We start from the raw sequence: 17,621 nt of genomic DNA, 5'->3' as shown, positions 1-17,621 counted from the left end.
AGTATCATCTTTAATTATTATTATTTTTAAATGGATACTATAACTTAAATTTGAAGAAACAGAACTCTGTATTTAATTAGAGAGAGAAGAAAACCTGAAAGGAAATTTCTTCCCTCCACCCCTTTCCATCATTTCTCCCATCTGAAATCAGTCTCTCATTCAGGTGGCCATGGGCAGAAAAAAGATGAAGCTAAATCCTCAAGAAAACCCCCTGTAGATAGACAATCTTGGGCCATATTAGGAACAGGACTATAGTCAGTGGATGCTAATGGGTTTTTTTTCAAGCTCTCTGTCTCAGATTGGCTCCTTCACTCCATTTCTTCCCATCATGATGAAGGCACAGACCTCTCCTCATTCTTGGATCAACAAAATTCAATGTTTTTGTTCCTCACTGCTGAGCCACAGCAGAGGAGAAAGGAACTTGTGTGCTTACTGCCAGGCAAGCCTGCAGAAGTGCGACCAAGACAAATCTCCTGCCAGACATTTTGGCTGCATCTCTGCTCGTCAGCTAAGGAAGTGTCAGGATCAGCTCTCCATCCCTGAGGCCAGCTGGCACAATCCAGACATTTCCTTAGTATTAAACAACCTCCCCTCCAAAATAAAATAGCCAATTCCAACCTGCCTACCAGGGACAGTGCCTGGTGCATGCTGGCTCCTGAGCCATGCCTGGGAATTCTCTGGGACAGCACAGGCTACCGTGGACTGGCAACGTGCCACAGACATCTGACTAGTCCCAAAGTCTGTCACATTCCAGTGTTTACCTCTGTGCCACGGTGCTGGTTTGTTTATTGGCACTAAGCCCAGGCAGATATGCACAAATCCATGGCTGGACCTGATGACCTTAAAGCTTTTTTCCAACCTTAAGGATGTTGTGATGTTAAATACAGGCACACACAACACACACACATGTGTACATTCATCAGGGAGAAGCATGTGACATTTCCTAAGCAATTCCAGCCACAGCCTCTCCCCCTTCCCACCAGCTTGTGGAAGGCACACTACTTGAACATGGGGGAGCAGTTGCTTTTTACAGGCAAGATTTACATGTTGTTGACTACTTGATTTATTTTTTGATTCTTTTTTTTATCTCCTTGTAATTCACAATATTGGTGCCCATTCTTTTTAAAATCTGTTCTACATCTTTATGAATCCTTATATTAGCAGCTTTCCAGTACCTGAAGGTAACATACAGGAAGGATGGAGAGACAATATTTACAAGGCCCTGGTGTGACAGGAGGAGAAGAATGGCTTCAAAAAGACAGAGTAGGCTTAAATTGATTATTAGGAAGAAATTCTTCTCTGTGATGGTGGTGAGGACCTGGCATGGGCTGCCCAGAGAAGCTGTGGCTGCCCCATCCCTGCAAGTGTCCAAGGCCATGTTGGAGGAGGCTTGGAGCAACCTGGGATAGTGGAAGATGTCCCTGCCCATGGCAGGGGGCTGGAACTGGGTGATTTTTAAGGTCCCTTCCAACCCAAACCATTCTATGCTTCCATGATTATGACATCTGGAGCTGAATGTTTGGAAGTTAAACCAGCAGGAACCAGGAGAGCCTGAACACCAGTGCTCCACCATGAACTATGACTTGACCTCCCTCAGGCACATGCAGGCGGGGAAAGGTATAACACCTGTATGGAAAGGTGCAGACAGCTGCAAACTTGCATTTTAGACTCTCCTTACATGAGCCAGCTGCTGCCTGCAATATGATGGACACCAGCATGAGCTGAGCCTGCATTTCCATGGCAGCCTAAGCCAGCCTGGTTATATCTGTACCAAGGAAATCCACCATCAGCTGAGTACAGGCATCACTCTCTGCCCCTTTTCACCTCTACGAGACCTTAAAATTAATCTATTTCCAACTTTTCTGCCATGGGCAGGGATACCTCCCACTAGGCCAGGTTCCTCCAAGCCCCATCCAGCCTGGCCTTGAAGATTTCCAGGATGGTATCATTCTGGACTTGGATTAATTTAACCTTTCCTGTGTGTGGGGTGGGGCCTGACTAGAAGAACTGAGCAGCCGCAAAGATGCTGTGGAAAGTTGTGTTCACTGCATCAGCCAGTGGCTTTTTAAAGAATAATACTTCCTTTGGACACCCTCCATCAGCCTAAATAAAATCACACATATTTTTATGGCTAGATAAGCACAGCTCTAGGTTTTGGCCAAACTGCCTTGCCCTTTAACAGGCTTTGTAATCACAGGTTTGACATTGCTTCAAGTGCTCAAGACCTTGAAGTGACTCTGTATACACAAACAGAGAGACAGAAAGAAAAAGTAGTTTAAAGAAATTCTCGTTCTGCTCTCACATACAAATGCATCCAAATATACATTAAAAAAACATTTTTGAAGTGTATTTATAAATGTAAATATATATCACAAGTATTTAAACACCAGGACTGAAATATTTCCTTAAGCAAACTGACTCCCACTAAAGAGATGCTTAACAAAATTATGGGAAAATGGACAACATTTGAAATGGAGAGTTTGAGTCTCTTGGTTTGTCATATTTGACTGGAAACAACATTAAAACACAGCCAAATAAAAAGATTCAGGTGTTCCAAGAAACTCTTGTACTCACAGGAGAAGTAGCAGAAGAGAAGGGCTAGAACAGATAGCTATTAGAAGCAAAATATGTTATCATTACTATTTTACTATTACTATTAATAATAAATGCTACTACTTCCCACCACTAATTTATACCAATCATATACAAGTAGAAAATTAAATCAGTGCAGCTCTATTTTTTAACCATTACAAAATAATGTCTTTGGTGTCTTCACGTTTCCCCTCCCCCAGGTGTTCTGGAAATAAATAAAAAAATATTTTCATATATTCTTAGATTTTTAAGGCTAGAAGGGACCATTGCAATCATCTTTCCTAAAGACATTATAATTTTATTCTTATTCCTGGCCCAAAAATTTTCTGAGTTACACTGTACCTTTCAATCTGCAAATTGTTCTAATTTAAGCACTTCAAGCAATACACAGTCCCCTCTATTCCTGGTTGAGTTGATTTGATAGCTAGTTATGATCATTGGTAAGCATTTTGTTGTTGTTTACAGTCTGAAATCACCTAGACTCCACTCCAGGGATTTTGGGAAGCATTTTTTTGCTAAATCACAGAGTCCTCAGCCCTCTATAAATAAGTCATGTCCATCTGCAAAATTTTTGGCCTTTTTTTTCTAGTGACGAAAATCACATTAATTCTGTCATTGTGTTTAATCAGGCTTTTAATTTTACAACTCTCTTTACAGCACTCTTTGAGCACTAAAGGAGTCAGTTTTATCCAGAGAGATTGTGGAGTCCCATCCCTGGAAATGTTCAAGGCCAGGTTGGACAGGGCTTGGAGCAACCTGGGATAGTGGAAGGGGTCTCTCCCCAAATCATTCTGTGATTCTATGTTCCAAAATACCTATAAATCCATGAAAACTCACCAGGCTGCCCATGGAAGTAGTGGAATAACCATTCCTGGAATTGTTCAGAAAAACCACATGTATGCGGCATTTTTTGAATCTTTGCTCATCATACACAGACCACAGAAAGAAAATTCCTGGATCATTAAAAAAAATTATTTTTGAAGGCTCATATAATGTGAGAAATAATCATTAATCATTAATCCCTTCAGTTCTTTCTCATGCTTGCCCTAAAACAGAGGGAAAGGAAAGAGTATATAGTAAACTTGAACTCAAGATTTGAAGATTTAATGAGGAAAATGTCTAGTTCTGTGGTTTTTTGAGACCCACTGAGAAGAATTTCACTTCGGAAGTATGATTAACGCCAAATGACTGAAAAACCACATATAAGGTTTTGCAGAATGACAACTGTTGATACAAGTTTCTACATATGCATAAAACCCAGATACGAGTATGAGTAGTGTGTGAAAACAGAAGGTATTAATTGCCACAGAAGACATTAATCCTTTCTAACTTTAGCAGTTAAAATTTTAGGAATTTCACTTGAGTCAGTGTTTTGGAGATGAGCTGAACTCTCTCACAGGGTTGTTTGCCCATCCTAAAATAAATTTCTTGAAGGGATAAGGTAAAAAAGTCTCTGGAGAAACATTACTTTTACCTTTTCAATAACGGGATCCTAATTAGAGAGTCTAATTTAGCCTGAATGGACGAACTAACAGCAAGTAATCTCATATCTAGCTCTGGACATTCAGTGGTGACTTAAATTTTTGTATTTAACCTCAGATCTGCAGATCTGTTCTGCTGCAGAACAGGCTGAAGTCGTCCACTCAATAGTATCAGTAGTATTAATAATAATTAGCATTATTATGTGTTATGTAACAACAACAATAATATTAACAGTTAAATATTAGGGATACCATCTCTTGAAAAAACCAGCTTAATACCAGAAAAATTACAAGAATTATTCTACAGAAGGGAAACACAGTTGAAAAACAACTCAGTGCAGCTGAACAAAGAACACTTACAAGATTGAGGCTGGCCCCAGTGCAAATTATATGATAGCATCTTCTGATTACTGTGTGTCTGACACAGTTTTAGCCTAGGATACAATCTGTCATGCTGGATTGCCACTGTGTGTTCTACACCAGGGAAAAATGTATATCAGTAAAATTTGCCATCTGTGTCATTATGTGACTACATTAATTTCAATCTCAACATATTTGTTAGTTTTAATTCCCAGATATATATATTTTTGTCACTAAAGCTGTTATTAATATTAGCTTTCATTGTATAAATCATGCAAATTCTTTAGTGACCTTCTTCAGATGTCAGAAAAATAATCTGAAACCTGTATTATTTGTAAACCTGGGGTCAGGGAGTGCAGTACTTTAACCTTTATGATTTCTTTTTTTTTAAAAGTCCATCCTTGCAATTAAAACTGACGCCAAAAGGTCAAAGATCACGGCACTTATGGTAGGTTAAAGCTTAGCTAATCACTCCCTCCTACTCTCCCTCTCATTATGTCACACTTTCTGATGGATTTCCACGCCAGAAACACCATTTGATTAACCTTCCCCATGCTCTAACACCTACCTGAGAAGAGACAGGGGCTGCTGCACCACCAGGAATGTGGAAAAGTCAGTGGAGGTTTAATCGGATTAATCTCTGTGCTCTGCACATGTACGGGTGCCTCTGGTGACAGCTCAGCGAACACTAATGTGCAACAAAGGGATCTGGCATTCAGCAGGGTCCCACACCTTAGCTGGGGGGGATGCACCTGGGGAAGCCTCGGTGTGCAAGAGTTACAGGCAGCTGATAACAGCCCTGCTCTGACATTGTCACAAATTGCTGGGCCTGGAGAGCACTTTTTGATGAAACTCGTGCTCATTTGGTGGTTCAAAGGGATGGCTTTCAGCTACAAGCTCCTGCCAGGCATGAGCTCTGCACAGCACCTCGTCTCCATTCCTGGGGAAAGCGGAGTCCTGCTGGGAGCTGGTCTGGAGGCGTTTACACGGTTTCTGTGGGAGGAAGAGTTGGTGCAGATCAGGAGGGATGCCCAATATGACAGAATCATTCAGGGAAAAGCCCATGCCTTACTGGCTCCCAAGGAGTAACACAGCTGTGGCCACACTGGATGGAGAAGGCAATGCCACCCTGGATTCCAGGTGGCCCTTTGTCCCACACCCTCAGGCACCAGGCAGAGCCCAGAACATACAAATAGGGTAGACCTATCTTCCTATAGACATGAGCCAGGGGGAAACCCTTGTTGTAAGAGCAACCATGTCCCATGGGGTGACAAGGAATGCATTTTACCCTGCTATGGACCTCCTAATCCCAGACCTTTTTCTGCTTAAAGCTGACCCATAATGAAGATACATCTGTGCTGATCTTCTTGACCTTTGTGAAATCCAGTGATTGCAATCCTACACAGCATAGGTTTACTGAAGTCCTCTTCTTTCCTGAGGGCATAGGACTCAATTCCAGATTAAGTCTGCCACTTCCCTGACTTGGCTGGTCTGCCTCTGACCCATCTAAATGGATTGACTGGTTTTACTTCAAAAAGTGCTGGCTTTATCTAAATACAGGGTCCAGTTTTATTCCAGCCACTGCAGACCTACTGAAGAGCTTGAAAAAAGCAAACAGACTAATTCAAATGATCTGATTTCATTGTGCCAGATGTTTTATAGGTTTCAGCTTTCCAGATTCTGCTGAAGTTCATATTCCTGAGAGCTGAAAAGATTCCCTACATGGTTGTCTTCTACTGGCACCCATAAAGAGTTAAAGCAAAGCACACTCTTCAAATCCAGAGAGTGTGAGATTCATTCATCTCACTGTTGGAAATTGAAATAATATATATATATAGAGCAATTATGGTCTTTATATGAAGTCAACACCTGTCATTGGACACCTGCTGACAGCCATGGGATGGGACAATGGAGACTTCATACTTCTGGACCAGGAACTGAAGGCCAGAAGAGGTTTCACTTCTGGAGTTATCCATCTTCTTTCCTGGTTTATAGTCTAAAATTAATTACTTGGAGCAGTTGCCTAACTTTCCTTCTATTCCTTTACATTTTATACCTGAATAAAGCAATTTTCCCTTGATATCAGTTCCAACAACTCAGAAATATCACTGGTCACTACAGTGAAGGCAAAGTGCTCTATTTGAGCTCCCCAAACCATCCATTCTGAGGATCAATGACCCAGGTAGCAGCTGTAGAAAGAGTAAAAAATTATTCCTATTGGGGCACAGCTGTGTCTTTATGCTGTTGCATAAGTCCTTTCTAGAAGATGAAAGATGAAAAAAGCAGGCACTGAAATCAGATTCCTTCTCCCTTTCTGGATCTCATTCCATGTTCCTCTCTGAGACTCAATTAAACTTATTGGGTGCTTTAATAACAAGTTAAATGCAAGTTAACCAGTGCCAGGACAGATTTGGTGCCTTTTACCCACATAATTTATTAGCTTATTTTAACCTCCAAAAGAAGATGATCATATACGTGTACCCACTGAAAAAAAGGCCCTTCACTGTGTTAATTCCCAAACTGAATGGTTTAGAAGAAGGTCAGTTGCATGTGCTAAAAACAGAACAGGCATAAACCTCCCATTTTAACAGGAACATCCAAGCTAATTTCCCCATGTTCACAGATTAGCACTTTTTTACTTCCCAGGGTAGATGTAGCTGTATATTCATTATCATATTATGATCCATTCATATCTCCACAGCATCACTGCAAGTAATTCCCAGCTCATGCAGGTCCCAACCCCATCTAAGCATCCTTTCCTATTGTTATGGTGCTACTTCAGAGCAGGCTGTCATGTTTTGTAAGACATTCCAAATCCTCCAGCCTAGAAAAGACATCAAGCTCCTTTCAGCCCTGTGCCTCTGCTACTTTCGTAGCTTTAGTGAACCTCTCATGGTTTCTGGTCTCACGTCCTTTGGGACTTTCTTAATCTTTTCTCTAGCAGTTCTCCATTTCCTGCCTCAGAGCTTTTTGTAATAACTTCCTACCTGAGAAGAAGTTTTGCTGTTGCTGTTGAACAAAAAATCCCCCCAACATACTAAAATGTAAATGTGTGCTATCAGCTTAATGTAAGACATAGAATATCAACCATAAATTCATATGAAAATTTAGACTGGAAGGAACTTCTGAATACTGCATGATACAATCAACCATCAACACATGCAGTCCAACTATTAGGCTGTTTTGGGTCATGCTCAGTTCTTGGGCCTCAGTGAGTTCTTTATCCACACTGCCTCTGATAGGTGTCCACTTTGGATTAGAAATGAAGGCATGTGAGGGATTGGCTCTAGGACTGGAATTTATTGAAGAAGTTATGGAATTAGTAACACAGATCAACATTGAGACAGAAGGCAGCTCTTGCTGAGCAAAGAATTGCAAACATTTTGAGACTTCATGTTAATCTTAGACATGAATTTGATTATATGTAAACTTCAAGCCTGTCTTACTGCACAGTGAATTGAGACTGGGCTCTCAATGGAAAAAAAAGTGGCAGTGGTGGGTAGAAGGTGCTGGCAGTAAAGTTCAGTACATGGGAGACAACACATTTCAGCACCTGCACTCCCAGGCTTGTATCTCCAATATCTCAAGGGTTTTGATCTTCAGACCATGACAGGAGGTGCCCATTTTCACTCCTCTCCCAAAAAAAAAGTGAACTTGAAAGCGCCGGTTTTATAGGGTTAAACGGGGCTTGTATTTTGCTGGCTTATTTTTTTAATTAACCTTTTAACCTGTACATTAATTGCAAGAGGTGAAAGGGAGGGAGATTTCTCAAAACACAGGTTTGGATAGAAGCCCTGAACCAAAGCAGAGCAGTAGTAACAACTCGTGAGTTTACAGACATCCAGAAATTATGAGCACATTGCACTTTCGGAAAATATATTAGGTGAGGGATAGCTTTATCCCTCAGGTGAGTGTTCAGCTTCTTTAGTGACCCATAACTCAGGAGTGTGGCAGGCATTAGCTCTTTACAAAACATCTTCATCCTTCCTGGCTGAGACAGAAGCCGTAGCATGCTGAGTATTTTACTTATTCAGCAGTGATTTGAGTAATTTTATTTTAAACACTGACTTGATGTGGTCAGTATAATGGATGAAGGAAAAACAAAAAAATGAAAAGTGAGGCAGTAGAAGTGTATCTAATTTTTTATTAAATATATCACTGTTGCAATCTGGCTTGTAGTGTAAGGGAAAATTACACACCATAAAGCAGTACAGAGAATGGATCTGATGCATAATACAGGAGTCTGCCTGCAGAAGAAGCCGTGTCACATAAAACTGTAAATATATCCATAGAAATTCAGACACATTGGGAAAACAGAGGGATTTTTGCACTGTGTCTTGAATCAAGAGAAGGGAAATGCATTGGTGTGTCTTTTTTACCTGCCCTAATCTCTGTTTGCCAATATCAGAGGCCATCCCCTCATCTTTATTATCATAGTCACTGAAACATTAGAACAGAAAAGAAGTGGTTTCTGTTGATGCACAGGAACACCTGAAACTGCTCCTGTTCCCAGAAAACAAGTTGGTTGGTTTTTAGCATCTTAGGCTCCTTTCCTGACCTTTTTTATTTTAGGTGCCAGAAAACCAACAGTGCTTCAAAGAAACCCCAGTAATAGTTTAAGTTCTGAGGGAAGGTAAGTAATTTTTTGGTTAACACATCAAACAGTCTTAGGAAGATCTCTCTCTATGAAATATATAATAATGGATTATACTTGTTATAATATATTTATGATATAATAATTCTCAGCGTTTCCTGAATTGGATCTTTGAAGGGAAGTTTTGAATCAAAGCTTCTTAAAAAAACCTTAATAATATCAGCGAATAATGAAATTTGTCATACTTTTATTTTTTGGGATGATGCACATATGTAAAGAAAATCTATAAACTGAAAATATATTACCATAATTATTTTCTACTTAGAAGGCTCTTCAATTTAAATTATTATATAAATAATGTTACAAGTTTAGAATTAACATAATTTTTCAGAAGTGAAATTGTAGTTTCTTTATTTATGTAAAACAGTTCAGTTTGTTCAACTCAATGTAAAAAGCACATTTCCATTTTATTTTCTTGATATATTATTTTCCTCAGACATTTTCCTTTATACATATATCATCAAACTCTAAAAAGCCACTGCTTGGCCAGCCCTAGTTTTGTGGCCAGCCCACATTTTTCTGACTTTAAACTTTACATTGTTCCCTCACTTTTCAATATTTTTCACTTATTGAATTATTTTAATTATTGAATTTAATCCTGAATGCTTAAAGATCCTGTGACTTCCATTACAGGATTGGGAAACATATATTTGGTGTTTTAGGTACTTAAGTGGTCCTCATGCATAGATGCATTGTAGTTTATCTATCAAATTAAGGCCTGAAAGCTTGGTATCAGTAATTAACATGAGGGTTTCAGCAATTAACAAAAAAAATGCTTTTTTCCCTGTGAAACTTTTTAAAAGCATTTTTACCTCTAAATGTACTCTCAAGAGTCATCTGTTTTGAGACAGAAAACAAACCAAAGCAAAGCAAAAACAACAAAACAAGCTTGTTTTGACAGTGGAAAACAACATTTTTTTTATTATTATTCAATGAGATGAATATTTTCCATAAACATTCTCTCTCTGAACAAAGAGACAATTTCCATTCAAAGCTGTTTAAAGGGAAATGTTCAGAGCAGTCTAAGCAGCCTTAGGTGACTGCCTTTCACTGATGGGTGAAGAGAATGCTTAAGAGATGTCACTTTCAGAAAGCTTTATAGGATCCTTGGGAATGGCAGTCGCTTGCTAAATATTAGGGTCTAGTGTTTAATATTATTTTATCTTTGCTTTCTTCCTTTCCTTTTCATGAGTCAGAGCCATACAGAAGGAATGTGCACATACATGTGAAATCTGCTCAATTCAGATCATGCTGGGACTGTGCAGAAATTGATTATCTCAATTTATCTTTTAAGAGATAAACACGAGCTGGATAGATCAGTTATGACACTGTCATATCAACAACATTCGAGGGGCAGCAGAAGATAGGAGATCTTTAATTTTAAGTGATTAATTTTAATGGCATGCAGACTCACATTAATCTTCCTTGCGCTGCCTGCCTTCCCTGGCCTTAATCCCACAAGCACCAAAGTTCAGCTCTAGTTTACTCACAGAGGCAGGAGAGCTGGGACTGGGTGCAGAGAGCACAGACCTCTGCTCAGGAAAGTTTAGCACCTGAAGAAAACTCCATCAGTCTTACCACTTTCAAGAAAAATCTTTTTTTTTTTTTTTTTTTTTTTTTTTTTTTTTTTTTTTTCCCCGACACAATAAGGATCAAGAATTCCTGATTTATGTGATTTTCCCAGCAGTGATTTTGTATCCTGGCAGAACAAAATTTTCAGGGACACAGATTTTTTCAGAATAATTCCCTGGTCATAATGTCAGTGTGTCATGGGTTCTTCAATGGTATCACTAATCATGGAGTTAATTTTCTTGCAGTGAAATTAACTGTATAACACTGTAAAAGAACAAGCCACAACAAGCCATATATAAACTGCAAATACAGAAAGAAGTATGATAGCAGACATTTTCTCACCAGTATCTAGGTGAATGCATTCTGTTAAACCCTATTAAAAGTCTAATTTTCAAAACCTGAACTGAGAGCGTAAATGCACATTTTTTGCTCCTGTACTCTTCTTTAGCACCAGTTTCTGCAACTGGCTTGTTTTACCAATGAACTATTTTGTCTGTCAGCTTATATTAGGTCAAATTAGTTCTCATTTCAATAACTGACAAAGATCATCTTTGACAACATCAGTGACCTCACATGTCCTGACAAGGGCACATAGTCAAAGTCTATAGAAAAAGAAGGAAAGTTTTATAAATTGTGTGCCAGAGGAATGTTAGTATTAGGAGAACACTTAGGTTCCTTGGATATGTGAAATCCTGAATGAGAGCTTTGTGTTTTTAGCTGTATTTCATATGTGGTTTTAAGATTTATAGATAGATAGCTGGGTAGACACACAGGCAGAAGAAGCAAGAAAGCAGACAAAGATGAGATAAACTGGAAAATAATTAATAAATTCACTAACTGGTGTCACAAATGTCCTGCATGTCAACAATTGTAACTAGTTTAAATTTTTTTTCACCATTACTAATGCAGAATTCAGGTGCATTATTTTAATAAGAAAATCTGTATGTCAGTTTAGGCAGTTCCAAAGTCGATCCCATCACATGGTGGGATGAAACAGTCTGGAAGTTGTAAATGTATAGAGGTACTTTTCTCACTTGGGGAATTTATTATTGATATAATAGAAACCCTTTAAGTTGAGCACCTCAGTTGCTTTACTGAAGAAAAATTATGGGACAATTTTGGCAAGATGAAACCCACTCTGGTGCACATGCCCTTCTGGAGAGTTCCAAAGAAGTTTGTGCCACATCTGTGGTGCAAAAGCCTTTGTACAGGACCCATGCATGAGGGGTAGATGTCATTTCCAATAGAGTAAGTTGCTCAAGGAGGCAGAGGAATGCTTGTCATTTCTGTTCCTCCTGACTATACCTGACATTCATCTGGTGGTGTCAGGGATGGTTTAAGGATTGTGAAATGCATCTTCTGTCCTCCCATCATTCAAACAAACTGAATGCCTGATAATCCCTTAACCAAGAAGCTGCTTCATAGCAAATGTGATAAAGTCCTCAAAATAGGAGGATTTTAAGACAAAGGCTTTTCTTATCTCTCACTATAAATCCACATATTTGTCTTCTCTTTGGAAATAACACATATCTCAAAAATTTTTAACTGTCAACACTCAATTATTTACATTTTTTTTTGCCTCCCATATCCCATCTCATTATTTCGGGGTATATGAAGAGTTTGCTCCTTCCATCACTAAGACATGGTAATCTCAGCCTGAAAGAATTGTTGTGTTCCATAGAATACCTAACACATTAACATTAACAGATTTGCCTAAACCAAGATGGTATTATATCTAACAGAAGTTTCAGGATCTGGTATGTATCCATAAATGTTAGGAGTTATCTTCTATAACTGTTCTTTGAAATCTAGAAACTGAAAAATTTCAGATTCCAAATATAACCCAAAAAACACTGTCACATTGATTAAGAGTTACTTATTTTCAAATGGGAATGAATGGATCTACTTGCACAAATGTATGTAAATTTTATAGAAGTGTTTTATTATGCAGTGTATAATACAGAATGGAATGAAAATCCAGCATGGTTTCATGCTGGAGAAGAGAGATTCACCTACTTTGTGCTTAAGATCAGGTTTGCATGGGTTGAGGTAGTAGTGCCTTTCTTATTTAATCATGTCACTGATTCCTGACAACCCCAGACTTCTAATCTTATGTGTCTGATTTCTAGTTCACATATAATTGTCATATATCCAAGAATGCAGCTTGACATTTCCCTGCTCATGGAGCCTGGATCTTTAATATTATGAGCTTGGATCTTAATACTAAGATAATATAAATATTCCAGAACTAATTGCAGAAATATTGTGTATTCTGCTCAGTATTTAGCATAACTCCTATTGATGGAGATCTGATTGCTCACCACCTTTGAACAAGCACCCAAGACAAACTTGCAAACTTCCCAATCTCTGGAAGTGTTCAGGGGCAGGTTGTACAGGGCTCGGAGCAACCTGGGACAGTGGGAGGTATCCCTGCCCATGGCAGGGTTTTGGATTTCAAGGTCCTTTCCAACCCAAACCACTCCGTTATTCCATAGTTTACCACCTTACACACTTATCATTGAATATGACAAGAAAAGTTCTGTAAAAACCTTAGGAAAGAGTTTGCAATACACAAAGTTTCACATTCTTTTCAAGTGGTGCCTTCAATTTGCTGTGAGTTTACCTAGTTTTTTGTTTTTTATTGTTTGTATTCCTAAAGTGCATGTGGCACCCAGAAAAATGTTGACATGTAAATTATTAATTAGGCTGAATCACTTATCAGATTTTGATACATTTGGAGATTCATTTCCTTTCCCCAATTAACCCATTAACCCCTCAACTACCATTTCATTAAGTAAACAGGAGGGCTGTGTAAATCAGTGAATATTTATTAACAGAGTTGTGCCAATTAGTAAGGAATATATTTTTCCAAGGCAAGGGCTAAACAGCCCTCCAGTCTTCTTTTGTATACCCATGTCTCCATTTCATTTGGATAGTGGAAGTAGCAGGTGTTGAAGGCTAAGTGCTGTATCCAATTTGAGGCTGTTCAAGTCTGCTGATTAGGTGATCAGATGAATTTTCTCCATGGAAGGCAGGATACCTTCATTTTGGTCAGTCTATAAATAGTACTTTTGGTAGTAATATCCTTGCTGAACTTTGCTGCATTGCACATCAACAACTTCTATTTATCCCAAATGGGCACATTTTGAAATGATGATCTTCACAATAAAGGCATGTACACAAAATATTGCATAAAAGGGCTCAGTGCCTCTGACAAAGATCAAATAAAACTTGGTTGGTTGATCTGTCCATGCCTATAGGGTATTAGTGATTATAATATTGCGCTTTAATGGACTATGGACCCAATTTACATAACATTTACATGTCATCTACATACTCTTTATGGAATAAAAACCCAGTGATTCAGACAGAAAAAATATCTAAGACGTACAGATGCACTTTTCAAGTTGATTTTTTTTTTTTCCTCTTCAGCTTGAAACTGAGAGTTTTGACTTTACCTACTCCCTCTGGAAGCCAAAGCAGAGCAGAAGGATCACTGCAGCCACACTCCCAGTACTCTCAGTGGGACAATGCCCATTAAGAGCCCATCAAACCCAACCAGCATTTCATTTGCACAGAAATGACTCTTTGAATAAAAGTGTGAATGTATTAAAATGTCCCCCTTTTTGAGAAATTTCTACTTTTCTGTGTTTCCTACCTGGAGAATCTTTAGCATGGTTGAATACAGAGATTTTTAAGTGTCTTCACAATAATCCTGTACTTCTGCTTTGCAGTTTGGTATAAAGGAATGGGGAGGACAGAATTGTGGCTCAACCACAATGCAGAATTTCTGTGTGACACTGCCAATCACAGAGACCATTTAGGCTTTTCTGTTCAAGAAAGAAATGTTAAGAAACCCTTTATTAAATTCCTGGCAAGTCTTGTTCATTTACCGCTTTGGGAAGGAGTGACCAGATGTCCTAAAATGCTGAGATGTTCAGAAATATTCTAGTGATGCTGCCTTGGCCCTGGAGGCCTGAAATATGGGAGGAATCCACAGAAGTCACACAGAAGCTCTCCAAGGCCACTGAGTCTCTTCTGAGGTAAAAATAAAATGGGCATTTCAGGGCAATATTTTATGTTTTAATCAACCTTTGTATCTATAATAGCTCTGATAATAATTAGAAAGGGGAAATGTCAGGGCCAAAGTGATACCGCATTAACCAAGACACATCCTGTGCCCAGGATGAAGGTCCATTTGTTTATAAGCACAAAACAAAAATAATTTTAGAAGTCAGACAGGAACTGAGAATTTTGGGTCCTAGGTCTTCCTGATCTGTGTTTGGGACCCGTGCATTTTATGAAATATATGAAGAATTGTAGTTCTTCTACTGGAAAAGGAACAAGAAAAAACAAGAAAGGAGAAAGAAGAAAGAAGAAAGAAGAAAGGAGAAGGAAAGTAAAAAAAAAAAAAATTAAAATAATTTAGGACCAGTGGTGAGGACCTTCTGCTAGCCATGAACAGGAAGTTAAGGAAAAAAGTCAAAAGCAGACTTTTGTTTTGATATTCTCATGATAAATTAAACAAAGAAAGTTAAGCCAACACCTTGGATTTGAAGTCAGAGCCAACACTGCTTGAGATCCTTGGCCAGACATACTCTTCATAGCATTAGTTGGCACTGTTCCCAAAAGTTTGATTTGTGTTTTTGGCTTTGCCATTTCTCACAGAGAAACCTGGCAGAATCTATTGACTCAAGGTCACCAAAAGAGACTGTTTCAATTCATCTAGAACATCCAACCAAGGCCAGGTTAGGTGGGATATAGAGAAACCTGTCCTGGTGAAAGGAGTCCCTGCCCATGGCAGGGGGGTGGAACTAGATGAAGTTTAAGGTTCTTTCCAACCCAAACCATTCTGTGATTCTGTAATAGGGCCGGCTTTGTATAGCAGGACCTACAGACCTGTGCATGAACAAGCCATGAAAATCTTTGCATGAACACAAATCCTTCCAAGTGGAGCCTGCTGCAAGGGGCTGCATTTTCTGCATTGTGTTGTACATGGTGATAGTTTATCTGCAGGCATAATGACCAAAACAAAAAAGATATGGTCGAATAAGTAATAAGTCTGAAAGTAAGTGCATTAGAATTGTGACACTGAGCATTAAACTGTCAGTGGAAGGGTCAAATGAGCTGGGAGGTGCCATTTGGTAGAAGCTGTTTCAGCACAGATGAAAGACAGTTCTAACAGGGCAGAAGGATACTCCTGGATACAAAGATGACCTGAGACAGGGCATGATCTAAGAGATCAAATATCTTTAATTCAGGATGTTTTGATAACCACTGAAAAAGAAGAGCATAAGAAACTGAGCAGATGACTGTAAAAGTATGAAAACAAGGCAGAATAAGAGTTTCTTTGTTGGAAGACTGAGTTGGAAAACAAGTTTTCTGAAGGAAAGAACCATGGAAATAATAGGTAGAAAAACAGGTGGAAAAGAAAAAAAAAGCAGAACAATTCTGTTGCACAAGAAGAGATTAAGAGACAGTGGCAAAAATCTTAAGAATAAATGGTGTGCAGCTGGTTGTGAGAGAACAGAAAAAAGGGAAGTCCTTTGGACAGAAGGAGGAACAGAAGAGACAGATTGTGGTTCACAGAGTTCATGGTAGCTCCACAGAGCCATGTGTGTGGTTGTGGACTTTTGTTGGGGAAAATTACAAGACCTATTGTGTGGGTAGAGAGAACAAAAGGCCGGGTCTTCTGCCAGGAAATAGCACACAAGGGGTAAAAAATAAACAGTGCTAGTAGTTATCCATTCTCCTGTATTTCCTGGGTCCTGGATAGGGAAAAGAGACCCGTGGATTAATCAGTGTGTGCTTTCCAGACTAGAGACATGTATGAGGTTGTGGGGAGGGATGGTTTGACCTCTTCTCCCAGGCAACTCATGATAGCACAAGGGGATATGGTCTAAAGATGGGCCAGCAGAGGTCCAGGTTGGATATCAGAAAAAAATTTCCTCTCTGGAAGAATGGTGAAGCATTGGAGCAGGCTGCCCAGGGAGGCATTACTATCCCTGGGAATGTACAAAAAATGAATAGAGAGATATGGTTTAGTGGGCACGGGGATAAATGGTCTTAAGGTTGGAATTGATGATCTTGAAGGCTGTTTCCCACCTTAGTGATTCTGTGTTTTCTGAGGAAAAAACTGCTGTCTAACTTTGGGCTCAAAACTGTGCTCAGTAAACATAGCTCTGGTCATGCTTCCTCTAGTGACAAATGTTCAAGTTCTGTCCCATTTTTAACAGTGATGCCAATACTCTACTATTATTATTACTGTCCACTGGGGGTATTTTGACAACCCAACACAAGCTGCTGACTTTGAAAATCCGATTAGCATATTAATTTCAATCATTTGCACACGAATAAACCTTTGTACTTTTTTAGAGGGAGAACATAAATTGTCCCCTGTATTGCATGCAGCATATCTACAACAATGTTCACCACCACCACCACCATACTTGTTCTGCTTTACAAACCAGACCCTTGATATAGATTTCAAAGAGCTTTCATCTAAAATCCTTCTTCACCTTGTTGCATTGTCAACAGAAAACAGCCTTTATGTACAGTCTCTGGTGGCTTTCTTTCTGTTTCATATTTTTTTAAACATCAATATATAATGATATAAAAGGATTTCTGATAATATAATTTTTTGACTAGCAGCAAAATAGCTGCCACTTCACTCCACTGCATATTATTATTATGTGTTTATTATCTTGTCATATTTTTCTATCTTTTTTCCCTCTTTATGGAAAAGGTTGTTTCTAATGTCCTTTTAACTGGAAAACATTCTCAAGCCCTTTTTGCATTTGCTTAGCCTCCACTTATTAATTTTTCTGTTAGCAGGCAAGGAAGAGAGGAATAAAAAGGCTTCTGGTTGTTCCTAGAAAGAAAGTATGTGTGTTTTTTAGTCAGAGAAGGAGTGGAAAAAAGTGGGCTCTTGGGCTCCAATCCATTCTACTGTGAGTTAAGGA

General features: G+C 38.9%; 1 long non-coding RNA gene across 2 annotated transcripts; it reads left to right on the top strand.

Annotated features, from left to right (window-relative positions):
* The first annotated feature begins 1,168 nt into the window (after window positions 1–1,168).
* LOC135297859 (uncharacterized) lies at window positions 1,169–14,222 on the top strand. 2 transcript variants are annotated; one of them, XR_010359781.1, is made up of 3 exons: window positions 1,175–1,617; window positions 9,006–9,066; window positions 14,092–14,222. It is a non-coding gene; the product is annotated as an uncharacterized LOC135297859 (long non-coding RNA). The 2 variants fall into 2 exon arrangements; XR_010359780.1 differs by lacking the exons at window positions 9,006–9,066; window positions 14,092–14,222 and adding an exon at window positions 3,250–3,585 and having other exon boundaries at window positions 1,169–1,617.
* The last annotated feature ends 3,399 nt before the right edge of the window (window positions 14,223–17,621 follow it).

The sequence above is a fragment of the Passer domesticus genome, chromosome 3, assembly GCF_036417665.1.
Source record: "Passer domesticus isolate bPasDom1 chromosome 3, bPasDom1.hap1, whole genome shotgun sequence".
Taxonomy (NCBI): Eukaryota; Metazoa; Chordata; class Aves; order Passeriformes; family Passeridae; genus Passer; species Passer domesticus.
The sequence above is the reverse complement of the archived record's forward strand: the minus strand, read 5'-3'. Positions and strand labels throughout refer to the sequence as shown.